Below are 27252 nucleotides of genomic sequence, written 5' to 3' on the forward strand. Positions count from 1 at the left end.
GTATGTGTGTGTATGTGTGTGTGTGCATATGCATGAGAGAGAGAGAGAGAGAGAGAGAGAGAGAGAGAGAGAGAATAGAGTTATAGACCTTAAAAGAACTCTCGATATTATCAGAGAAATACTCCAAACTTTTCATTAAATCCCCCCCTTTTTTTAAATAAGCATCAAGGTAGATTTATTATGTCGTTGTCATTCTTCCATGGTATAGAATCCTTGCCCAGTCAGAAATAAACTCACTGCCAGGCTTCTCAACAGTCTGACCTACTTAGCTAGGTTTTTTTCTTTTTTTTTTTTTCTTCACTGAGTTTGTAGTTGAACTCTGCTGAGAAGGTGTCAGAATGGTACCTCCTGAGGCCAGTATGCAGTAGAATACTCAAAGCTGAGGTAAACAAAGCTCATTCCTGTTTTCCTTTAGCCATATTGTAATTCCTTTAACCTAGAGCATGGCCACGTGTGAAAGGTGCTTTATGTTTTTATTCCATCTTTAAACATCAATTAGAGTTTATATTGTGTGGTACCCAGAAACTTTATCATTCTAAATAATATTTCTCTGTAGCTGGCAGGTGAAATTTGCTTCAGTAAAGTAGTTAACGCAGATGAGGAAATATTACAATGAGAGCAATCATACACTAAAACCCAAAGTGGCATGCAGACATAAAAATATCAAGCGGTGAGAAAACAACATCTATAAAATTTAGGTATGGTCATTAATAAACTTAATTCTTATATTATAAATATATATGTATTATTTTTTATATATGTATTAACTTTTCAGAGGCAAAGACTAACCTTCAGTAGCTATATTTAAATAGCTATATTTAAGCAAAGACTAACTAACCTTAAATATAATATATTTATAGTACATAAATATATTATAAATACTAGATGTTTTAATAATTAAAGATAACATTTATTATGATACAGATAACATTTAATAATTAAAGATAACATAAGTACAGTCTTTCATAATTCAGTGAGAAAAAAGGTTATTTTTTTTCTTTCTCACATGTAGCTATTAAACAGCCAATGCACCTTAAGGTAAATTACTTTTTATAAGTTTAACATATTCCTACACACTTCTGGCTCATAATAAGGAACATATTCCTTAAGATTAGTCCTAATTTAGCAAGTAAGGGATTTCTAAGTAAGTTTTAGGGATTTAGGTAGTAATGAAGTCATGGGAGAAACATAATAATCATGAATACATTCATATAGAATGGTAATTAAAGGGAGTTGGAGATAAAGGAGGCAACTTATTTATTTAGAAATGATGCAAGTATTCATTAGAAAGAAAAAGCTCCCCTACAAACAGCAGGTCCTGACCTTCAAGCTGAAAGAAGAATAAGGGAAAGCGGGTATCATTCACCCCCTAAAGGACCTGGTTTGGCAATTGATCAGTGCTTTCAATGCTATTGAATTTCTGAGTAGTATCAGCAGAACTCTAACTGAAAGGTCCTTAGTTTATAAAATTTAAGCAAATTAATGACTAAAGATTGAGTAAAATGGGGTTGGCAAAAATTTTATGAACATCTGTCTTCAGAGGAATAAGATTACTGATTCAAAATTGCAGGGAAATAGTGACAAATAATCAGGGTCTTGGATATAATTTTCATATTTGGGTTGGGAGCCAGCTTCCTCAGAAATCAGCCTGGCAGTTCCTTCTCCCTCCCTGTCCTTGGCACACAGAGCAGCTGCTTGTCTCCGGAGTCCAGCTGTGAGGAATTTAAGGGAGCCTTCTCCAAGGGTGCCAGCCCCAGGAATGTTCTCCATGCAGATTTCTCCCAGAATTTCGATGTGGCAAAACTCACCATGAGACAATCTTTTTCAGGCTTTCTAATGAATGTAAAACTATTTGGCATGCTCGTCCCACCTTTGCTACTGAAGATTAGTTAAATTAGTCTTTAAGTAATACTCTGAAAAGTATTGCCAAGAGGAAAGTTTCCTGTGTTTATCTTATTTCTAAAGTGGCATCTTGCTTTTATGTGTACAGATAGGGAGAGGAAGAAGGAAAGAGACTTCACTTTTTTTCTCTTTGCATTAATACACAGTCTTAAGAGGAAATTCAGGGTAAATGATGAAAATCATGGGCTTACAAGATCTTGTGGAGAGAGTTTACATGCTGTCCTGATGCTAGAGGTTTCTTTCTTTGCACTTCAAAAGACACCTTAACAGCTAGTAAACCTTTGAAAGAGCCTTAGTAAATCATTTTTAAAACCCTAAAATCGCAATTTGAATTATTTCTTTATTCAGGAATTGGAAAGAAAAATCTGGATTGGTATGGATTTTGTTGTTGTTGGAGTAGGTGGGAAGTAGTAAAAGGTGTCAGACTTTGTTTGCTTTCAATTTTGATAAACAAAAAATTCCATTCAATTATAAGGACAAAAAGCAACAGGCTTAAGGTTGAATAATTTTATGGGAATGAGAAGGACCTAGATATCTTGGTGTGGGGAAAAGGGAGTATATTATCATGAGCTGACTTATCCCTGGGGTTTAACATAATAAGTATATCAGAAAAAGACATCAAAATGGAGATAAATTTAAACCTGGTTTTTAAAAAAAGCAGCAAGAAGCTTCCAAATACCACTTAAAATTGCCCCACAGTGACCAAGGAGCTCTTGAAAAAAGAAATGCTATGCTCTCACTAATTGTAAAACCTACACTTTTAGAAAACTAATGGATTTTAGTGAAGAGAAACTCATAGCTTAAGAATGTGAAAACCATGATAAGGTAGTGAAAAGTCAATTTCCTTAAGGCAGTTAGCATGGACTCTGTAATGAACTAAATACTGGGAAACTTAATTTGAATTTTCCGAACAGTGTGCCCAGATATGTATGACTGAAACATATTTTCAGAAAGCTATAAAGCAACCATATTTCTTGAAGAGGATTAATCATCTGCTTACACAAAGAACTTTTTTTTTTTTTGAGTTTTGTTTCTTTTTTGTTCTTGTTGTTCTTTACTTAGGAGAATAAGTATTGAGTCTACAATTAGGGAGAATGAATTTATGGTAGGGAAATAATTAATCTGAAAGTTACATCAAGTAAAGTCTCACTTTTTTTCTATTTTTAATCTTTGATTACTGTATTTTCTTTTTTTAATCTTTCATTACTGTATTTTCTTTTCTTAAGTTATAGGAACACTTTCAATTATATCCATCAAAAATATTTTATTTCAAATAAAGAAAAGATCTCCAAATTGTATTTATTTTGAAAACTACTTGAAACAATAAACTTGTAAGACAGCCAAATAACTGCTCACTTTCTGGATAGGAAATCTGTGATCCCCTGTTACTGAAATATCTTGTTAATTAAATAAGGAAAGAGAACAGAACTTAGACTCAGAGCACCAATTGATTTATTGGAGTAATAGGTGGTATTCCCAAAAAAGAGCCTGGGAAAAGTAGAAGACAGTTTCGCCAGAGGAGTGAAGACTCAGAGTGTTGTATAGGACATCTCAAATGAAACCCCAAGACCAGAAAGCAGGCATAGAAAAAGGGGTTCTGAATATGAAAGCCAATTTTGGAAAGAGCAGGACAAGCACATTAAAGACAAGTTCTGTTTACGTTAGAACTAGTCTAGTCACATCTGGCCTTGGCTGTCATTATAGGATGCTACTCGACTGGATGTCATGGCCTTTATAACCCACGTTGTGGCTCTACAAAAAGATTCAAAGGAAAGACCCTGCTCCTTGCCTTCCTTAGCAGCTGAAGAAATGGCCAGCATCATTCTCTCAGGCATTACCACCATCAGACATGGCAGTGAACCCATTTGATTCTCATACTAGCCTAAGCACAGTTAATATTATCTCTACCCACTTCCCCCAAATATTGTTAACAGAAGATGCTGAGACTGAATGGTTAAATGACTTCAAGGTCAAACAAAAAATAGCAGTAAAACTGGGGTTTAATCCTCAAGCAGTCTGACTGCAAAGCCCATGACTTCTCCCAGGGTCTTGAGACACAGGAACTTGCATCAGAGAAATGAGGCTGATGCAGAGCTTGATGCTGTTTGGTCTCCAGTCTCTGGACTAAGCCCAGAGCAGCAGCCCTCTCTGGCTGGGGCAGGAACTGAAGGAAAATTTCCAGGACTTTAGCACTTCCTGCATCCAGGCTCAGGTCTTTCCCTTTTGGTTTCCCTTATTAGATTCTGAGAGGTACATGTCCTGCTTCTGCTCCAAAAGGAGAAAATTGGAGTTGGAAGGAGAATGAAGTCTGAAAAGAGATAAGGGAATGAATCCCCGTCTAGTTGCTCCATCTCCCCAGTCTGTTACTCCCCCGTTCTCAGCATCAAAGAGCTTGTAAGAAAGGGTAGGGTTTGGAGGGACAGGGCTCTTCACTCTCTGCTTTGTCCCATTTATATATCCCTCCTTCTCCTTGAAATCCATTGTCCCTTTCTCCAGCTGTGACATAGCCCTTTAGATACAAGCTACTTGTTCTTAGAGTATGATCATGAAGAAGGCAAGACTTCATTTTCAGGTGAGTTAATTATTATATATCCTGTATAATAATATACAGTATTAATATATAACACTACAATCCTGACTGTGGCATTTACTGTTTATTAAGTAAGGGTTTTGTTTGTTTGTTTGTTTTGGTTGCTGTTTTATCAAGCCCTTGAAATTCCTTAGAACAAAGAGTATCTAAATGACACTAATTAGAATGAAGCTACTTATAAAACATGTCTCAGTGCAGAAGGATTTTTCTTTTTCCAGAGCATTCAGTGTTTTCTTAACCCAGATAGATAAGGTCATTAATCCCCTCCCTGATGTTACTCATCTGACATGTTTATGTACACACTGACTAACCTTTCCCTGGGGCCTTGGCACACTCCACGAACAGAAGAGGTGATGTGGAAGGATTAAAACATTACTCAGACACACTTTACGAAAGTTTCTAGCAGTTGGCAATACTCAGTCTGACCTTTATGTTGAGTTTTGCCATCATTTTAATCACTTTACCATCACTTGCGGGAGGGGAGGCGTCTTTAAAAGTGCCCTATTTAAGGAAAGCTTCAGAGCCAAGACTAAGCTTACCTTCTCATTATTTCACACGTTGTCCAAGTAACCAGTACAGTGAAATGACAGCATTTTGAAGAAAATAGTTTTGTGCAAAGCTTCTAATTAAGGTAGGAGAACATTTTATTGCAATTATTTATATTTGATGTTAACATTTTTTGTTGGCATTTTTATGTTTATGCAGCAATAAATAGAATACATGTGAGTTTATTATGTCCAGAATTTTACTTTTAATTTCCTACCAGTGTTTGCCAGAGCCCTTGTAAATTTCAATGTCTTTTGCAAGAGTGTTTCACCCCAAAGTTTTTGGACTATCCACCGTATTCTTTATGTTTCTGTGTATTTGGCTGATTATTTTACTATAACTAGGGTCTCATTTGCAAAAAATTCATCCGTAGCATGCAAAAAGAATTTTCAGTGTGTTTATTGATCAAATGTAAGCTTAACTTTTTGTCTATATGATGCCTAACACCCACAAGGATAAATCATTTGATTTTACACTGATTATTACTGCTGTCATTCATTTAATTTACTTTTTCAGTTTTTCATTCTGAAAAGCATCAAGCCTCCCCAACAGTTGCTAAAAGAACACTTCAATCGGACTCACTGTTAACAGTCAGCCTTTGAGAGATAATTGTAGACATGATGACACTCAGCCTAATACTTCAACACTTCTCTCCTAAAACGAGAACATTCTCCCACAAACCACAATATAATAATTGTAAGAAAATTTAACATTGAAATAATGCTTTTATCTAAACACAATCCATATTTAATTTCCAAAGTTGTCTCAATAAAGTCTTTTGTAACTCTTCATGCTCTCCTTCCAGTATCCAATGAAAAATCGTGTATTGCATTTAGTCGTCAAATCTGTTTTTCCTCCTTTAAAACAGTTCCCAGCTATTTTGTTTTTCGTGACATTAAAATTTTTAAAGAGACTGAAGCAGTGTTTTTCACAATATCTCGAAAATGTATATGTTCTCATAATTAGATTCAGGGGAAAAGCATTTTTGGCAGGACTACAACAAATGTGGTGGTGTGTCCCTCACAGAACATCGTATCAGAAAGTGCATGATGTCAGTGTATCCTACTTTGGGGAAATAAGTTCCATTACTTGGGTTAGGTGGTATCTGTGGGATTCTTTTCATTGCACAGGTACTCTTTTCTTTTGTGATTAATAAATACTCTCCGGGGTTGTATTTTGAGACTATGTAAATATCTTATTCTCTGATGAGCCCTCCCCTAACGGTTTTGGTATGCATTCATACATACTGCTTGAATTAGTCATTACTGTGGTGTCAGCGAAATGGTAGTTTTCCAGTATTATCGTTTCTTCTATGTTTATTATCATTTTTCTGTAAAGAAGAGCCTTTCATTCTCCCTCTCCCCAACACTTGAAATTATTATTTTTGGGTATCATTATGAACTAATGGATCCCTTCTTTATTCAAGTATTATAATTTATTGCACTCATTTGTTATAATGCAAGATTGTTCCAGATTTGACCAATTAATGTCCCACTACACTCTGTCATCCATTTCAGTTGTTCTATTCACTTCATTTTGAGAAATAAGCTTTGAAAATAATTCAAAATAATATTAGTCCATTATTGTAGCAATATTTCAACTTCCTTACACATTTTTTTTTTTACCTGTAGAAAAACATATAAAAGTTCATATTCAACATGTAAAGAGCTTGGAAGTTGTCACCTGTGTCCTCACAAGATAAAAGCTGAACATATTAAAAATCAATGACCTTTCTTGGACCTAGCAGAGAACCAAGGTTAAAGGTCAAGTTGCCATCCCCAAACCAGGCAAATTTATAGAGTCACAACCGAGATCTGCTTACCTAGAGTACAAGTCATTAGCCATAAACTTAGAGCAGCAGTTTAATGGTAGTTTTGATTAATTGTTTGGGTACTGAGTGTGGACTACCATGAAAATGAGAAAGTCCTGGAGCCTTAGGATAAGCCCACACTTTCATGGTCTTTACCTCCAGGAACCCCACCAGATCCTCATGGTGACGAGCCAAGAAAGATCCCCTGTATTTCTGGCAGGGGAAGGGAAAAAGGAACAATTTAAAAACTCTCCCAGGGCATTCACCAATAACAGAACCCCATTCTCCAGGGCAAAGGGCTTTATCAGAGCTTATCTATCCCACCTGAGGGCAGGGCATATAACCAACTCTGGTGCTTTCTAGCTATCTTGTGTCACCTAAGGTAGAAAGTGAAGCTAAGAAATATTTATGAAAGTCGCAGACTAGTGACATGGACCCACTGAAAGACTGAGATTTCACCATATTAGAATGTTCCTGCTCCCTTACATCTTGTAGCCCTACACCAATAGGACCCCAGTATAATAAGCAGGTTACAACTGAAAGGGCTACAAAACATAGATTTTCTCTGAGGAGTTCTTAAGGAAGCTCAAAGACAATATTGGAGACAGAAAAAAGGGCAATAGAGATATTTAAAGCCTCTGGTGAGTACAGTTACAGAAAACATTGAACACAGCCCAACTTCTAGACAGATTAACATAAAACCTCATACTATAAACCTATTTCCCTTAGTTCCTATTGCTCAATACATCATGTCTACCTTTCAAAAAAAATTTCAAGGCAAGCTAAATGGCAAGGAAAAAATATAATGAAATGTCCTTTCTTTATGAGACATTTTTCACCTTCAGTTGAATGAAGATTGGATTGCCCAGAAAACGCCTTTTTTGTGTTGTGAAATTCCATATGTAATATCTGATTTTTCCTTATAAAAATCAATATGATGACTCATACATACAACATCAAGGAAAACAATTACTAATTCAATACCAGAGCAAATAAGTACAATTAAAGAAGTACATTGAAAAAGACATCAATAGACCAAAAAAGTTTACTATTTTCCTTAGGAACAGAGAAACTAAAGTGAAATGTTTGCATTGAAGGGACCTGCTGGTTTTATGGTCACATCTGCTGACCAGTCTGCATCCTTGGCTCACAGAGATCCCCATGACTGATGAAAAAAAAGGATTCTTTCAGAAACATTTCCCCTTTGTGTTGCCTAGCATATTTCAGCAGTCTGTGTTCCCAAAACTCGTGGTTGAAAAACACTCAACCTCGTGCCTACATTTCCTGAAAAGAAGATCAGTCCAGAGGTGATTCAGTAACACATGAGGCTTGCTCTCCAGACACAAATATAAAATATAAAATCAGAAAGAACATTGGCATAAAAATGACAGAAATCTCAACATGTTGAGTTGGGAAGTCTATCTTATTATTAGTTAACAGAGATTGAGTATTCTTTGGCATTTGGTGGTGCCAACAGTGGGCTAGGTACTGTAGAGAACATAGAATTAGACGAAGTTCTTGCCCAGGGGGCTCATAATCAAATCAGACAAACCAGACACTAACACAGTCCAGCAGTCTGGAATGGGGAGAGTTGGGTTTACATGGGGAACCTAAGGTCACTCTGTCCATGAGGATACTCAGTTTCCCTCCAACAAGCCTGCTCTCCTGTGCTATGTGAGTTTGGGGAAAAGAACTTATTATACTTTCTATGATTTCTATTTCAACATCACCTAGAAAGTGTTTTGGAAGGAAGTGCAATTGAGTTTTCACTTGTTATGTGACAGGGTTCAAGATAAATTCTAAAAAGGACATGGCCTGGTTTACTGAGAAAGGAAGGAAAACCTCACAAGGTCAGAGTCACTAGAAGGAGAAGCCAATTATGCAGCAGAACATCCCACAGAGACGCTTGTAGGGCCAGATTTCTCTGGAGCCTGCAATACATATCAGCCATTTTGTGATGAGTCCATTCTGACCTCTAATCTGTCACGAGCAGCAGAGTTGCATGAGCAACCTTAACAAGTGAGTAGTCTGGATTTGGCTTGGCACCAGGTAGTCTGGATTTGGGTTGTCAGCTGTTTACAGAAGATTTCTGGGTGTACCAGTAGGCCAGCAATTGGAAACCTTTAGGCCCATGTAATATTCCCAATGCGGGGCAATGGATGTCCCTGTTCACATGGGATTCTAAGTATTAACAGCAATAGTTTGTGTGTAAAAACTCAGTTCAAGGTTGGGTTAAATATTACCTATGTCCTCCACAGCACTTGTTACTTGCTTCTAACATACAACTTAGCACCCTGTTATGATTATTGCCTATTTGTCTATGAGCCATCCTCCAGCACCTAGACACTACTTAGCTCATAGTCGGTTCCAATAAAAATTTGTAATGAATAAATACCATAAAGGACGTAAACCAGCTCTAATTCAGCATGTTCTTTGAACTCCCAAGGAAAACTAAAGTATGACAACTTTCAGAAATTTTCAGTCCCCAAACAGTTGTTGTTTTAAACAGCCTAGGAACCCTAGCTTTATATTTAAACATATTGGAAGATTGCCATAGTTAAATAGAATCACAAGATCACTTTTAAACCTTCATCTATTCCATATTTTTATGTATATAGCACAAGGTGTACATTATACATGCAAAATTATGTCATTATATTATTTTTGTTTATATCAGTATCAATGTAATTTGAATTCAGAATAATATTATAGTATAATAATTTTAAGAAAAACCTCTGTGAATTTAAAAGCCATGTGGTTTCTAAATAATAATTTTGCTTCTTTAAAGTTCCTTGAAGGCCTTGTAGATTTTTAATAGAATAAATTTTAAAAAAAACCCCAGTATGTGAATATAATATGTTACAGACTAGCTTCCAGAAATAGCCATGGAATCCATCAGCTGGTGACAGAGGACCAGAAGAAGTGTGTCCCAAATGTCATGTGATCATGTTGCTCCTAGTAACCAAGGCAAACCCAACATTGCTGGAGCTAGTGAATTAAACAACCTGCCACATATATGTGGCTTATTCCCCCTCCCTGGAAACCCAGGTTTGGAAAAAGTTTGACTTTCCAAAAAAAATAAAACAATGCTAGAATGAAAGTATTTCTTTGTCTTCTGATAGGCTGAGAAGATAGAGTGTCTCATTTAATCTTAAACCAGTTTCTCATCTCTAACGTTATGGGGAAAAGCTATCTTGGGCTGGTTTGAGGACACTTTAGAGATTTGTCCATTAATGAGCAAGCGGATTGATTTTTCCTAAGAGCAAGATGTCCACAGTTTGGTGTGCTTTTTATCCCAGATTTGAAATAATCCCCATGCACTCAATTTCTATGGTATAAAGAATGGTATATTTTATAGAGATACTCTTTTCTAGAAAATAAAAACCTATCATAAAAATATATAACTGGAACTTGATTTCAGAAGTCAATTTATCTAATTTACACATTTTACACATTAGAAAACTATGGTTCTGAAAGTTGAAATGACTTACTCATAGTGATAGACTCCTGAGTGGTGATACTACAAGATCCTGAGTCTTTGAAATCCAATGTGTGCTCCTTCATTTAAACATATATATATATATATATATATATATTTCCCCCCCCCCCTAAACTTTTTGGGATAATTATAGATTCACATGTCATCATCAGAATTATATGGGGGGATCCCTTGGCCCCTTTAGTCAGTTTCCCCAGTGTAACATCTTGCAAAACTATAGTGTGATATCACAACCAGGATATTGACATTGATACAATCAAGATATAGAACATTTACATCATAACACTGATTCATCATGTTGCCCTTTTATAGCTACACCCACTTCTTTCTCACCCACATCCTCTCCTTAATTTTTGACAATCTGTTCCGCATTTCTATAGTTCTGTCATTTTAAGAGTGGTATATGAATGTAATCATACAGTATGTAATCTCTTTTTTCATTTTTAAAATAAATTTATTGGGGTGACCTCGTAAGGATAACACACAAAAAAGAAAATTACAGACCAATGTCTCTGGTGGCTACAAATGCAAAAATCCTAAACAAAATTCTAGTAAATTGAATGCAACAACACATTAAAAATATTATATGTCGCGACCAAGTTGGTTCATCCCAGGGGCACAAGGATGTTTCAACAATACAAATCGATCAATGTGATACATCACATAAACAAAATAAAAGATAAAAGTCATATGATTATATCAATAGATGCAGAAAAAGCATTTGACAAGATACAAGATCCATTTATGACTAAACCATTTAATAAAATGAGTATAGAAGGAAACTATCTTAACATAATAAAGGTCATATATGACAAATCCTCAGCTAATATCATAATTAATGGTGAAAAACTGAAGCCCTTTGCTCTACATTCAGGAACAAGACAGGGTTGCCCCCTATCACCTCTGCTTTTCAACATAGTGTTGGAAGTCCTCACCAGAGCAATCAGGCAAGAGAAATAAATAAAAGGCATTCAAATTGGGAATGAAGAAGTTAAATTGTCACTTTTTGCAAATGACATGATTCATTATAAAGAAAATCCCAAAAACTCCACCAAAAAGTTATTAGAAACAATAAATGACTACTGTAAAGTTTCTGGCTACAAAATCGATATACAAAAATCCATTGCATTCCTATTACTAACAATGAAATTTCAGAAAAATGAAAAAAACAATTCCTTTTGCCATTGCACAAAAAGAATAAAATACATAGGAATAAACAAAGAATGTGAAGGACTTATACACTGAAAACTATAAGACATTTTTGAAAGAAATTGAAGAAGACACAAAGAAATGGAAAAACATTTCGTGTTCATGGATTGGGAGAATCATCATTGTTAAAATGGCCATGTTACCCAAAGCAATATACAAATTTAATGCAATCTCCATCAAAATCCGAACAGCATTTTTAAAAGAAGTAGAACAAAAAATCATCAGATTTGCATGGAATCACAAAAAACCCTGAATAGCCAAAGCAATCCTAAGAAAAAAGAACAAGGCTGGAGGTATCACACTCTCTGACTTCAGCTTGTACTACAGAGCAACAATAATCAAAACAGTGTGGTCTTGGCAGGAAAACAGACACACAGACCAATGGAATAGAATTGAAAACCCAGAAATAAACCCACATAAATATGGACAGATAATTTTCGACAAAGGAGCCAAAAACATACAATGGAGAAAAAAAAGCCTCTTCCGTGAATGGTGCTGGGAAAATAGGAAAGTCATGTGCAAAAGAATGAAACTAGACTTCTATCTGTCACCATATACCAAAATTAATTCAAAATGAATCAAAGACCTAAACATAAGACCTGAAACAAATTGCGTAGAAGAAAACATAGGTACTAAACTTATGGACCTTTGATTCAAAGAGGATTTTGAGTGTGACCTCAAAAGCAAGGGAAGTAAAAGCTAAAATAAACAAATGGGACTATATCAAATGAAAAACCTTCTACGCAGCAAAAGAAGACATCAACAAAACAAAGAGGCAACCAACCAAATGAGAGAAGATATTTACAAACAATGCCTCCCATAAGGGACTGATATACAAAATATATAAAGAACTCATACAACTCAACAACAAAGAAACAAACAGTACAGTTAAAAAATGGGCAGAGGACCTGAACAGACATTTCTCCCAAGAAGACATACAAATGGTCAACAGGTATATGAAAAAATGCTCAATTTCAGTATGTAATCTTTTTGAGCTGATTTTTTCACTTAGCATAATTCTCTGGAGATTCATTGAGGTTGCTGTATGTATCAATAATGTGTTACTCTTTTTTCCTCCTGCGTATTCCATGGTATGATGGTAACACAGTTTGTCAAGACATTCACCTATTGAAGGATATCTAGGCTGTATACAGTTTTTGGTTAATACAAACAAATCTTCTGTAAACATTCATGTAAAGGTTTTTAGTATGAATAGAAGTCTTTATTACTGTGAGATAAATGCCCAAGTTTGCAACTGCTGGGTAAGTGCATTTTTAGTTTTAGAAAAAAATTGCTAAACTATTTTTCATAGAGGTTGTACCACTTTACATACCCACCAGCAATATATGGGTGATCCAATTTTTCCATATTCTTTTTTTTTTTTTTTTTAAGATTTTATTGGGGAAGAGGAATAGTATTTTATTGGGGAACAGTGTGTACTTCCGGGCCTTTTTTTTTCCCAAGTCAAGTTGTCCTTTCAATCTAGTTGTGGAGGGTGCAGCTCAGCTCCAGGTCCAGTTGCCATTTCTAGTTGCAGGGGGCACAGCCCACCATCCTTTGCGGGTCTCGAGGAATTGAACTTGCAACCTTGTGGTTGAGAGCCTGTGCTCCAACCAAGTGGGCCATCGGGAGCTCAGTGGCAGCTCAGCTCAAGGTGCCGTGTTCAATCTTAATTGCAGGGCGTGGAGCCCACCATTCCTTGCGGGACTCCAAGAGTTGAACCAGGAACTTCGTGGTTGAGAGCCCACTGGCCCATGTGGGAATCGAACCGGCAGCCTTCGGAGTTAGGAGCATGGAGCTCTAACCGCCTGAGCGACCGGGCTGGCTCGATTTTTCCATATTCTTGACATCATTTGCTATTGTCACTCTTCTTTTAGCCCTTCTAAAATTTTATTGTGGCTTTAATTTGCATTTCCCTAATGAGTAATGATGTTGAATATTTATTTCATATGTTTATTTGCCATGTGTATATTTTTCGTGAATGTGTCTTCCCATCTTTTGCCTGTGTTCTAACTGAATTATTTGTTTTTTCTTACTGTTTAGTTTTGAGGTTCTTTATATGTTGTGGATACTAGCCCTTTGTCAGATAGGTGGTTTGCAAATATTTGTTCCCTTCTTAGCTTGTCTCTTCATCCTCTTCACAAGGTCTTTACAGAACACAAGTTAACTTTGGTGAGATCCAGTTTATCAATTTTCCTTTTATGGATTGTGCTTTTGGTATGAAGTCTAAGAGCGCTATTAACACATCCATTAACGCACATTGTTAGCATTTGTATGTGTGTGGTAAGAGCATTTGAGATCTAATCTGTTGGCAAATTTCAAGTATATCGTAAGCTAGCAGTGTTATTAACTATGGTCACTATGCTAAAAATTAGATCTCCAGAACTTACACATCTTTCATACTGAAATTTTGTACCTTTTGATCAACATCCTACTTCCACCACCCCCCAACTCCTAGTAGCCACCATTCTAATCTTTGCTTATAAGAGTTTAAATTTTTAGATTCTGTATGTAAGATAGATTATGCAGTAATTGTCTTTGTGTGTCTAGCTTAATTAACTCAGCATAACATCCCCCAGGTTCATCAACTGGTAGGATTTCCTTCTTTTTTTAAGGCCAAATAACATTCCATTATATACATATACCACATTTTCTTTATTCATTCATCCATTGAAAAACACCTCCCTACCCCACACCCCCACCTCTTACAACCACCAATCTGTTCTCTGTCTATGAGCTTGGTTGTTTTTTGTTCTTTTGGGGCTTGTGTTTGTTTGTTTGTTTTTAGATTGTATATATAAGTGTATATATAAGATTGTATATGTATATATATGACATATATATATATATATATATATATATATATATATATATATATACACACACATACACACACACGTATGTCTTTCATATATATATGTCTTTCTCATTCTGACTTATTTCACCCTCAAGGTCCATCCATGTTGGCACAAATGGCAAGATCTCATTCTTTTTATGTCTGAATAGTATTCCATTATAAATGTGATTTAATCATTTCATTCATCAATGGACACTGGTCACTTTGGTTGTTTCCATATCTTGGCTATTGTGAATAGTGATGCAATGAACATAGGCGTGCAGATATTTCTTTTGGATACATACCCAGAAGTGTGGTAGCTGGATAATAAGATAAATAAGTTTCATTTTACATTATTTTTTAAGAACTTCCATACTGTTTTCTATAATGTACTTTTATACTGTTTCCAGTTTATAGTCCCACCATACAGTATTAAAGTTCTCTTTTCTCCTCACCAACACTTACTATTTTTTGTACTTTAAATAACTGCCATCCTAACGGGTGTGAAGTGATATCGCATTATGGTTTTGATTTTCATTTTCATTTTGATTAGTGATATTGAGCACCTTTTTGTATACCTAATGGCCATTTGTATGTCGTCTTTTGAAAAATGTCAATTCAGGCCACTTGCCCATATTTTAATCGGGTTATTTATTTTATTTTATTTTTTTTGCTGTTGAGTTGTAGGACTTGCTTATATGTTTTGGATATTAATACCTTATCAGATGTATGGTTTCAAATATTTTGTCCCATTTTATAGGTTGCCCTTTCAGTCTATTAATGGTTTCCTTTGCTGTGCAGAAGCTTTTTAGTTAGATGCAGTTTCACTTGTCTATTTTTACATTTGTTGCTTGTACTTTTGTAGTCATATCCAAAAAAAATCAGTGCACTGACCAATGTCAAGAAGCTTTTTCCTATGCTTTCTTCTAGTAGTTTTACAGCATCAGGTCTTATATTTAAGTCTAAACATTTTGAGTTGATTTTTGTACATGGGGTAAGATAAGGGTTCAATTTCATTCTTCTGCATATGGATATACAGTTTTACCAACATCATTTACTGAAGAGACTACATTTTCCCCTTGATGTTCTTGGCACCCTCTTCGAAGATCTGGTGACCATAATGTGTGGTTTTATTTATGGCCTCTCTATTGTGTTTCACTGATTTATGTATCGTTTTTATGATAGTATTATACTGTTTTGATTACAGCTTTGTAATATATTTCAAAATCAGAAAGAGTGATGCCTCCAGTGTTGACTTTGCTTGCTCAAGATTACTTTGGGTATTTGGGGTTTTCTGTTGTTCCATATGGAGTTTAGGATTATTTTTTTCTATTTCTGTGAAAAATGCCATTGGAATTTTGATTGTATTGGATCTGTAGATTGCTTTGAGTAGAATGGATATTTTAACAATATTATTTCTTCCAATCCATTAACACAGGCTACTATTTTTGTGTGTGTCTTCTTCAATTTTTTTCATCAATATTTTATAGTTTTTAGTGTACAGATCATTCACCACTTTGGTTAAGTTTATTTCTAAGAATGTTATTCTTGTTGATGCTATTAGCAATGGGATTATTTTCTTAACTTCTTTTTCTGATAGTTCATTGTTAGTATATAGAAAAACAACTGTTTTATATGTTGATTTTTTTTTATCCTGCAACTTTACTGAATTAATTTATTAGTTCTAAGAGTTTTTTTGGTGGAGTCCTCAAGGTTTTCTATATATAAGATTATGGCACCTTTAAATAGAAACAATTTTACTTTTTCTTTTCCAATTGGATGCTTTTTTTTTCTTTCCAATTACTCAGACTAAGACTCCAGTATTGTGTTGAATAGAAATGGTAAGAATGAGCACCTGTGTCTTGTTCCTGATCTTAAAGGAAACGTTTTCAGCATTTCACAATTGAGTAGGATGTTAGCTTGTCTATATGACCTTCATTATGATGAAGTATGTTCCTTCTATACCTAATTTGTTGAGAGTTTTTATCATCAAAGGATATTGAAGTTTTCTGCATCTATTGAGATGATCACATAATTTTTTATCCTTCTTTCTGTTAATGTGTTGTATCAGATTGATTTATTTGAGTACATTGAACCATCCTTGCATCCCAGGAATAAATCCCACTTGCTCATGGTATATGATCCTTCCAATGTGCTGTTGAATTTGGTTTACTAGTGTTTTGTTGAGATTATTGCATCTGTGTTTACCAGGGATGTTAGCCTGTGATTTTCACCGTGTAGTTTCCTTATCTGGCTTTAGGTAATGCTAGCCTCATAAAATGAGCTTGGAAGTATTCCTTTCTCTTCAATTTTTAAAGAGAGTCTGAGAAGGATTAGCATTAATTCTTCCTTAGCTGCTTGGTAGTTTTCATCAGTGAAACCATCTGGTCTCGGGCTTTTCCTTGCTGAGATATTTTTTATTATTGATTCAATATCCTTACTTGGTGTTCTCTTCAGATTTTCTACTTCTTCATGAATCAATTTTGGTAGGTTGTTTGTGTCTAAAAATTTATTAATTTTTTTCTAGGTATCCAATTTACCAATGTATAATTGTTCATAGTATTCTTTTTTGATCTTTTTAATTTCTGTAATATCAATTATAATGTCTTCCCTTTCATTTATAATTTTATTCATTAGACTTCTCTCTTTTTTATTTATTTTAGTGAAAAGTTTGTAACTTTGTTTATGTTTTCAAAACCAATCTTAATTTCATTGATATTTTCTATTGTTTTTCTAGTGTCCATTTCATTGATTTCTGCTCTAAACTTTATTATTGCCATCCTTCTGCTAATGTTGGGATTAGTTAGTTCTTTTTCTAGTTCCTTGAAGTGGAAAAGTAGTTTTTTTTAATTGAGAATTTTTTTTTTAAGTAGGCATTTATCAGTATAAACTTCCTTCTTAGAACTGCATTTGCTGCATCCCATAAGCTTCAGTATGTTGTATTTCCATTTTCATTTGCCTCAGGTATTTTTTTATGTATTTACCTTTTGATTTCTTCTTTGACTGTTGGTTGTTTAGGACTATGTTGTTTAATTTCTACATATTTGTAATCTTTTCAATTTTCTTCAGTTAACCATTTCTAGTTCCATACCACTGTGACCAGAAAAGTTACTTGATATGATTTTTATCTTTTTAAATTTGTTAATGCAGTGGTACCTTGGTTTTCGAACATCTCCGTTGACGAACATTTCAGTTTACAAGTGCTGTAAATTTTATGGATCTATGGTATCATTAGATAGAAAAATTCATGCTAAATTTGTAGTTTTAGGCGTCAGTTTTAAAAGTCTGAAATGGATGAATCCATTTTGCATTATTTTCTATGGGGAAACCATGCCTTGGTTTTCGAACGTTTCAGAACTCGAATGGTCTTCCGGAACGGATTATGTTAGAAAACTGAGGTACCACTGTACTTATTTTGAGATCTAACATATGATCTACCCTGGAGAATGTTCCATGTCTGCCTGAGAAGAATGTGTATTTTGTTGCTGTTAAATGGAATGTTCTGTATATGTCTGTTATGTTAATTTGCTTTATAGTGTTATTGAAGTCCTCTATTTTCTTATTGATTTTCTGTTGGAATGATCTATCTAATTTTGAAAGTGGAGTATTAAATTCCCCAATTATTATTTATTGCTATCTATTTCTCCCTTTAGTTCTGTTAATATTTGCTTTATATATTTAGGTGCTCTGATGTTGTATGTATATGTATTTATAATTGTTATATACTCTTGAAATTGACCCCTTTATCATTATATATTGACTTCTTTATCTTATGCAAACAGTTTTTGGCTTAAAGTCTATTTTGCGTAATATAAGTATAGTCATCCCCACTCTCGTTTGGTTACCATTTCCATGGGATATCTTTGCCATCTTTTCACTCTTGGTTTATATGTACTTATAGTTAAAGTGAATCTCTTGTAGGCAGCATATAGTTGGATCTTGATTTTTAAAAATCCGTTCAAATACTCTATATCTTCTGATTGGAGATTTTAATCCATTTACATTTAAAATTATTATTGATAGGTAAGGATTTACTATTTCCATTAGTTAATTATTTTCTGACTTGTATTCCTTTGTTTCTTTCTTCCTATCTTGCTGTCTTCTTTTGTGATTTGATGATTTTTTTTGTAGTGATATTCTTTGATTCCTTTCTCTTTATTTTTTGTGTATCTACTACAGATTCTTTTTTTGTTAATGTCATGAGGCTTACACAAGCTATCTTATAGTTATAACAGTCTACATTAAGTTGATGACTTCACTTGCATATGAAACCTCTACACTTTTACTTCTATCCTCCCACATTTTATGTTATTGATGTCACAATTTATATCTTTTTATATTGTGTATCCATTAATGAATATTGTGGCTATAGTTATTTTCTAATACATTTAAAATGATTTACACACCACCATACAGTTTATATAAGAACATGGATGAACCAGGAGAAAGTTATGTTAAATGAAATAAGCTAGTCACAGAAGTATTGCCCTGTTTCCCCGAAAATAAGACCTAGCCAGACAATCAGCTTTAATGCATCTTTTGGAGCAAAAATTAATATAAGATCCGGTATTATATTATATTATATTATATTATATTATATTATATTATATTATACCTTATATTATATTATATTATACTATAAAATATATCAGACCCGGTCCTATATTATAGTAAAATAAGACCAGGTCTTATTAATTTTTGCTCCAAAAGATGCATTAGAGCTGATGGTCGGACTAGGTCTTATTTGCAGGGAAACACGGTAGTACTACATGATTGCACTAACATGAGGTATCTAAAATAGTCAAATTCATAGAAGCAGAGAGTAGAATGACAGTTGCCAGGGACTAAAGGAAGGGGGAAATGTGGAGTGACTATTCAACTGCTATAAAGTTTCAGTTATTCGTAATGAATACATTCTAGAGATCTGTTGTAAAACATCATATCTATAGTTAACACTGTATTATACACTTAAAATTTTATTGTGAGGATAGATTTCATGTTGAGTGCTCTTACCATGAAGAAAAAAATTAAAGATGTTTGGCATGTGTCAATGTTTAATTTAAGTGATTAATAGAGGGGCCATCAGAATGACAAAGCTAGTTCAATGAAGTTATGAGAAACTGGAATTTATATAATTAGTGAAAATAAGAATGGTGAAATAAGATTAAATTAGATAAGAAACATCTGGACCCTAATCAACTGATAGACAAAGTTACATTTTTTGAGAGACTAAGATAGTTTCAGACAAGTATGACATTGACAGATAGGTATGAGTATGACATTAAAAAATTATACAATAAAAAAAGACATTTTGAATTAGACTATATACTTATCTTTACAGTGAGTTTTATACTTTCATATATTTTTATGTTTCTAATTAACAACCTTTAGTTTCAATTTGAAGAACTCCTTTTAGCTTTGTGTAAGGCAGGTCTAGTTGTCATGAACTCCCTCAGGAGACAGCTTGTAGAATCCATGGCCATTTGTTAAGTTCCATGCCCTGGTTGCTCTGAGCCCCAACCCCTATCCCCTGCTTCTAGCTGCCCTGAGACTATTGAGCCATGACAATCCCTTCAGTGTTCTGGGTGGGGTGAAAAAAAGTGGGCCTCTTCGTTTGTGTCCTACACAGCTAAAAAATATCAGGTACTCACTATGTTCTCATTTTTCCCCATGAAGGAAATCGCTGGCTGAGGGGATCTCTTTTGGCACTGAGCTATGCGGCCTTGGAGGAGGGGTGATGTGAGTAAAGTGAAACTGTTTTTCTTATCCCCTTTTCAATGCATCTACTTTCAGATTTTTTTCATCCAGTGGATTGCTGGAACTTCTCCGATGGACTCCCAGATGTCCACAAAGGTACTCTCTTCTGTGGGTGGTCATCAAAATCAGTGTTTCTGTGGGGAGGGTAAGGATGAGGGCTAGAAATTCCTGTTCCACAAGCTTGTGATATCACTCTCCGAATCTGGAAAATTTTTATCTCTATTTCTTCAAATACTCTTTCAACCTCACTGTCTTTCTTCTACTTTGGGTATCCTGATAATACAAATGTTAGATTCTTGGTTATTGTCCTACAGGCTCATGAGGGTCTGCACTTTTCTTTTTTTTATCTACTTTTTCTTCACTGTTCAGAATTGTTGAGTCCCTCAAGTTAACTAATTCTATCCTCTGATCATTTTCATATTATGTTCTAAAACAATGGATCTTATTATATTGTCTGTTTTAACTGGCTTGTTTTGATACCACTTTGGTAGAGGAAGGGAAGATGCACCTTTTTATTATTGCCCGATGGAGGTAGAAGTCCAGGTTCCATTCCTGACTTCTATCCACAGTTGGGAAGGAAGACACTGATCATTACCCCTGGGTGGAGTGGAAGTTCTGGCTTTCCATGTGGTCTCCACTGACATGGCTGTATAGGCAGACTTGTTATCTCTAGCTAATGGTGAAAGTCCTGAGTATACACTGGACCTTATCTGATACCACCCGAACAGGGAGGGGGAAGGTATCTTATTACTGTCAAAGGTGAAAGTCTAGGTTTTCCACTCAGCTTTTGATGTCATAGGCAGGGGTGACGCCACAGTTTTACTTTGATGTTTGTCTAGAATACAGTGGTTATCGTCTAAAAGTTTTCCATCTCACTGGTTTGCCCCTTGGCTAGTCCTTTGGCCTGAGATAGCCTTTATCAGAGCCTTTTTTTCCTTGTCTGTGTTCAGCAACATTTCTCCGTTTCTGGCTTCTTCAGATGCAAGTCTTCGTTATGTATGATGAAGGGGAAAAAAAAACTAAAAAAAAACCAGGAAATTTACTACTGTGTTGTTTCTCTGTCCTGAGGTCTCCAGTCATCTTTCTTCTTCTCTTTATCTTTCAGAGTCTTCTTATATTATTTTACAGGTAATGTTCAAGGATTTTAGTTCTATTTAGTGAGAGGAATCAGAAAAATTACATCTATTCCATCTTTCTGGAAATGCAAGTCCTGCTGCTTCCTTTCAAAAGGAAGCATGAAGTGGCAGTCAGCAGGAGTTGCTGGTGAAACAGTGGCAAGTGGATAGCTCCTCTATCATTAGCATTCTGACCTCTGGAATATAGAAAATTAGGGTGACCCCCAAGATGAACCTGTACTCCTCAGCCTGTTTTCTCTAGGCAGTTGTTTTGTTCCAAAAGGCAAATTCCGTGGAGGTGGTCTGTCTTTTCCTCCTTCATGGTTCGCTGAATGCCTACTACTGCTGTAGAGCTGTAGTGTGACCGTTAAAAACAAGGCTCTCAAGTCACACTGCAGGGCTCAAGTTCTGGTTGAATTATATACTAGACTATATAACCTTGTGTGATACCTTGTGTGAATTATATACTAGACTATATAACCTTGTGTAAGTTTTCTAATTTTTGCAACTGTTAATAGAGATAACAGTGTTATCTCTCTCACCAGACTGTGTAGGAGTAAACAGGATAAAGCACGTCGCACAAGGCCTGACGTATCATAAGCATACAGTAAATGTTAGCTTGTTATTAATATAATATACTAATATGCTGTGTATAGTTAATATAGAAACTGCAATAAACACTTGTTGAATAGATCTTTCATATTTTCCACTATGATTAGTTTGAAGCATTGCTTTGTAATGTACTTAAACCTTGTTTGATATTTCCTTCAACAGATAGATAGAAAGCACATAACCTTGGGTGATGAAGACTCTTCCGCTCTGTGTCACCATATTCTCTAATGTGCTATTTTGGTCACCACATTCCAACTAGATGGTGATTAGTGCAAACAAATTCAGTTAGTTTCCTGAAACACAAAGACTTTGTCACAAAGGAAACCATTTTTATGTACAAATGAACAATTTCTGATAATTCAGGTAATTTCAGACAGGCGAGGCAGATTTTTATGGTTAGAAGTTTCCAGAGGAGCTGTCTGTACTACTCAGACTTATCCAACTTTCTCCCTCACTTTGGCAGTATAGACCTGATTCTAAACATACCATGAAATAAGCTGTACATCTGGCTCAAAGTTTATTCTATTTGGTCCAAATGGCATCAAAGTCATTAACTAAATACACGTTGACTTGGAAGGGAGGAGGAAAAGAATTCAAGTGCAAAATGATTTTTACTGCCAAAATCTTAGTTTTCTTTCAGTGGCTGCTACAACCTGACTAACACCCAAGGAAGGCAATTGGCGGGCCTCTTTTATGCTCTAGGTGTCAGTGATTATGTGAATTATAGTGGGGAAACAATGCAGTACTTTTTAAGGTCCTGGGTATTTTAAAAAAGAAGTAGATTTTTAATGCCAAATTTTTTAAATGTTCGTTTGCAAGTCCTCCTCTTGTTTCTTGCTCCTTTTGTTTTGAATTAAATCTTATGGTTAAAACAATAGCTTTTCAAAATATTTTCACTACCATCATGATTTCTACTTGTATGCTTCCCAGTATATTGGTGCCTCTTTTTAATATTTACAAGGGAATAAATGGTATCAAAAAACTAGATGACTTTTTTTCACAAGCACACTGAAAACAAGACAGGGAGAATCATTCCCAGTCACAGTTGCACCACCATATTCTCTTTTGTGTTATTTTGGTCAAGTCAATATTTTGTCAAATGATAATGGATAAGAAAAATAATTAATAACATACTGTTAGTTTTCCTGATAAGACAAATCAAGAAGTGGCTGTGAGCTAGGTTCAACAAATAAATGCTGATAGTCCTCTAAATAACCAAACAACACTGACTTTTTAAAAATATTAATTTCTAAAGCCGTCATGATGCCTTTCCTCTCCTCTTTGCTCCTTTTTGAATTCAATGATATATATTATATACACACACTATATATATGCACCTATACATATATATACATATATAGTGAACTATATGTATATGCATATATATGCATATATAGTGAAATATAATGAAGAACTGATATGTTTGTAAGAAAATATTAACTTAATATTATACCTGCTAAGGGCCTCAATATAATTTGAAGGGTCTGTGTATTATGAATATTAAGAGCTAGAAGCTACTTCTTCATGATCTAGTAAATAAAATATTTAATAGATTTATTATTTATATAAAAGTGATAATTGAACATTATAAAAATATTTTTAAAATACATGTGCATAAGTAAATAAAGGTAAACTGTAATCCCACAACCAAACGATAACCAAAGCTAGCATTTGTAGCATATACTTCCAAGCATTTTTCTAAACATATACATAAAAATAATTATTTTTAATAAAAATGAGATTGTAGGGTGGCCGGATGGCTCAGTTGATTAGAGCGCGAGCTCTGAACGACAAGGTTGCCAGTTCAATTCCTGCATGGGATGGTGGGCTGCGCCCCCTGCAACTAAAGATTGAAAACAGTGACTGAACTTGGAGCTGAGCTGCGCCCTCCACAACTAGATTGAAGGACAACGACTTGGAGCTGATGGGCCCTGGAGAAACACACTGTTCCCTAATATTCTCCAGTAAAATAAACAAACAAACAAAAATATCAATTAAAAAATGAGATTGTACTACAAATTGTTTTATAGCTTAATTTTTAAATGAATAACATGAAGATTTTAATGCCAATCAATGTATATCTACATTATCATTTTTAGTGTCTACATAATAGTTACCATAATTTATTTAGCAAAATCTTAAGTAATAGACAATCAAGTTTTCTGGAAAGCAAGGACTATTAGAAATAATCCTAAAATGAGATACTTATGCATATGTCTTTGTGGAACTCATCTGTAATTTCTTAGGATAACTTCCTAGAAATGGATTTACTGGATGAAACATTTTTAGCGTCTGGCACATATTGAGAAATTGTCCCCCAGTTTGTTTTTATTTATGCTTCCAACAGTATATGAGGGTGCCTATTTCCTTACACACTATTATTATTAAAAGTCATCGTTCAACTCTTTATTTCTTGCCAAACTCATGAGTAGAATATAATAGTACGTTGCATTGAAATAAAAGTTTATTTTTTCATTCTAAAATTACATTTATTAATTCACTATTTGATAACTGGTTATTGATCTTAATAATTAAATTCTGCAGTTCATGCTTGACCATGAGGAGATTTGTAGACCACATATTTTAAATATAGACCAATTACTTTTTCTAAATCTTCAATTTCATTCAAATTCAAAATATCTGGTAGATTCTTTTTATGGAGAAAATTTGTTTGTTTAGGCCACTTGCTTTATCTGTTAGGAGAAAAGAAAAAGATTAGATAATAAAGTTGTAGTTTTATATCTTGTTTACATTTATTATTTTTATTGAGAGCTCTGTGTTCCTGGTGCAAAATTAAGCTTTTCACTTGAATTGTCTTTGTTTTCCTTACACAATCTTATATAGTGGTAGTAAAGTATCCCCATTGTAAAAGCTGTAATGGTTCTTAGTGATAAAACCATAATGTGAGTCCAGATTTGCCAGGGGTTCAGAGTTTGAGTCACTAATCACTAGGACATACTTTTTCTAAAGTGGTTTCATGCTAATGATGATATGAATCGATTCTCTCTTGATGATGGAAGAAGGAGATAATTAATGCCATCACATGGTATATCTGGTAGCAGCATTTTATTTCCTTATCAGAAGGTTAAAGAACAAGAGGGGAGAGGGTTGCTTGCTATTTTTTGCTTCTTTCAGTTCCCTTTCTTGCTGCCAGATTTCTGTTTAAGCCAGTCATGCAGGGCACGATGGTTTCTGTGAGAGCTGATACTCTTCTTTTCCCACGGGCACTCATCCATTCCCGCTCTGTTTCTCTTCAACTCATCTTGGGGTAATGTGTGATCTGCCAGGCCTAACTCATTACTCACCCGGGGCCTGTATATTCTCCAGAAGTCAGAGCACTGGCCTTGGTGGTTATGTGGTCCTTGGTCTCTGCCCTCTGGGAACTGAGGGTGAGAGATCCTGTCACATTGGGAAGCATTAATCCTGCCGTATCTCAAGCCACCGGTCCTGCCGTAATAAACCACAAGCCGGGGTTTCTCCCCATTCTATAGAAAGCAATAGCACAGCAGCCAGGATGTGGTGTGGGCTTCTGCTTGTTTATAGACTCACAGAGAGTCCATGGAATGAGTGCTTAACTGTCCACAAATATCTCCAAGTATTTTCTTCCAATTTAACCTTTATTTGTTTTCCTTCATGGTAATAAGTTTTCCATTGTGCAGGGGAAACTCCTGGATCCCTAGCAACCCTTGTACAAAAATGTACAATTCCCCTCATATTTTCCCATCTTTGAGGCTAGCAAAGAATGGAAATTCTATATAGCCAGAACGGTGTTGATTTATACAACAAGCAGGACTTTGTTCATTTAATAAATGTGCAATTTATTAAATGTTCAAAGAAAGATTAGATAGTAAAATAGTAATTTTATGCCTTGTTTATATTTATTATTTATTGAGGGCTCTGTGATCCAGATGCCACTTGAAACAAAATTAAACTTTTCCCATGAATTGCCTTTGGTTTCTTTACACAGTCTTATGCAGTGACAGTAAAGTATCCCCATTGCAAAAGGTGTCATGGCTCTTCGTGATAAAACCATAATTTGGGTCCAGGTTTGCTAGGAGTTCAGAGTTGGAATCACTAATCACTACAACATACTTCTTCTAAGGTGATCTTATGCTAATGATATGAATCAATGCTGTGTGCCAGGTACAACTCACAGCACAGAGGCTGAACCAGACAGACTACATCTCCCTTTTCATGAGATGGATTTGGGGCTAGGAGGCAGCAACAGACAACTAATTAATGAGATTAGTGATGCATGCTGTGAAATAAAAAAGAGAATGTTGTAATAGAAAATGATATGGTGGGGAAGGTGCTACTTACCCGTGAATGTCAGTGAGGAAGTGACATTTGAGCTGAGACTGAATGACTAGAAAAATCAGTTATGCAGAGATCTAGAGGCAGAGAATTCCAGTGTTAGGGAACAACAAGGTCAAAGGAGGGAAAGGTTTTGGCCCATTCTAGAAGGACAATGTAGCAAGAGCTCTGAGAGTGAGGGATGAAGGAGAGGGAAGTCATAGCTAAGGGCAGGGTCAGGCCATGCAGGACCTACTGAGTCACAGAATTTAGATTTCATTCTAATGCAATAGGAGGATACTGAAGGATTGGGAAAAAATGGACTTTGCCTTGGTCAAGGCTGGAGATAACAGTGACTTAGACCAGGGTGAAAATAGTAGAAATAAAGAGAAGTAAACGGATGTGGAATCTATTTTTCAGGCAGAGCCAAAAGTATTTGTTGATAGATTGGATGGTAGTAGTGATGGCGATAGAGTGAAGGAAATAGAGGAATCAAGGATTTTTTTCACCTGAGCAGTTGGGTAAATAGTGATGACATTTTTTGAGATGAAAAAGATTCAGGAAAGAACAATTGTCAGTGAGTGGACATGAAGGTGCCTCTTAGACAGAATTATAATGGGTATCTGAGTGAGAATGTCGGTCATAGAGTTGGGTTAAGTGGTACTTAGTTAAGATTAGAGTTAGGGAATCATCTTTTAATTAATTGAATCTGGAATGAAGAGAACCTCAAATGAAAATATGTGTAGTTTTGCCTGGGGAAAAAACATTTTAATCTATTATCTCTTTCTGTAATGATGCCACGCTGTGCCATCACCTGGTGGGAGGGGCTGGGAAGCTCTGTGGGATCTCTTTCATATGAACTTGAATTCCCCGATGAGGACAGAGCTTTCATGACCTAATCACCTCCCAAAGGCCCAGGCCTCCCAATACCATCAGATTGGGGGTTAGGATTTCAACATGAATTTGGGGAGGGGCACAAGCACTCATACCGTAGCATCCGGATTCAAAACCAAAGTTGTATTTAAATCTTTCTCTCTCTTCCATTCCCCAATCTGGATTCCACTATTATCAAATATTGTTTGA

General features: G+C 35.2%; 1 long non-coding RNA gene across 7 annotated transcripts in view; it reads left to right on the forward strand.

Annotated features, from left to right (window-relative positions):
• The window catches only part of LOC109460765 (uncharacterized), a 317813-nt gene that overhangs the window by 173560 nt on the left and 117001 nt on the right, over positions 1 to 27252 (forward strand). For all 7 annotated transcript variants that reach the window (XR_012496620.1, XR_012496616.1, XR_012496621.1 and 4 more), the window contains one exon: positions 20069 to 20131. This is a non-coding gene — a long non-coding RNA (uncharacterized LOC109460765). The remainder of the gene's footprint in view (positions 1 to 20068; positions 20132 to 27252) is intronic.

The sequence above is a fragment of the Rhinolophus sinicus genome, linkage group LG01 (assembly GCF_036562045.2).
Source record: "Rhinolophus sinicus isolate RSC01 linkage group LG01, ASM3656204v1, whole genome shotgun sequence".
NCBI classification, from domain to species: Eukaryota; Metazoa; Chordata; class Mammalia; order Chiroptera; family Rhinolophidae; genus Rhinolophus; species Rhinolophus sinicus.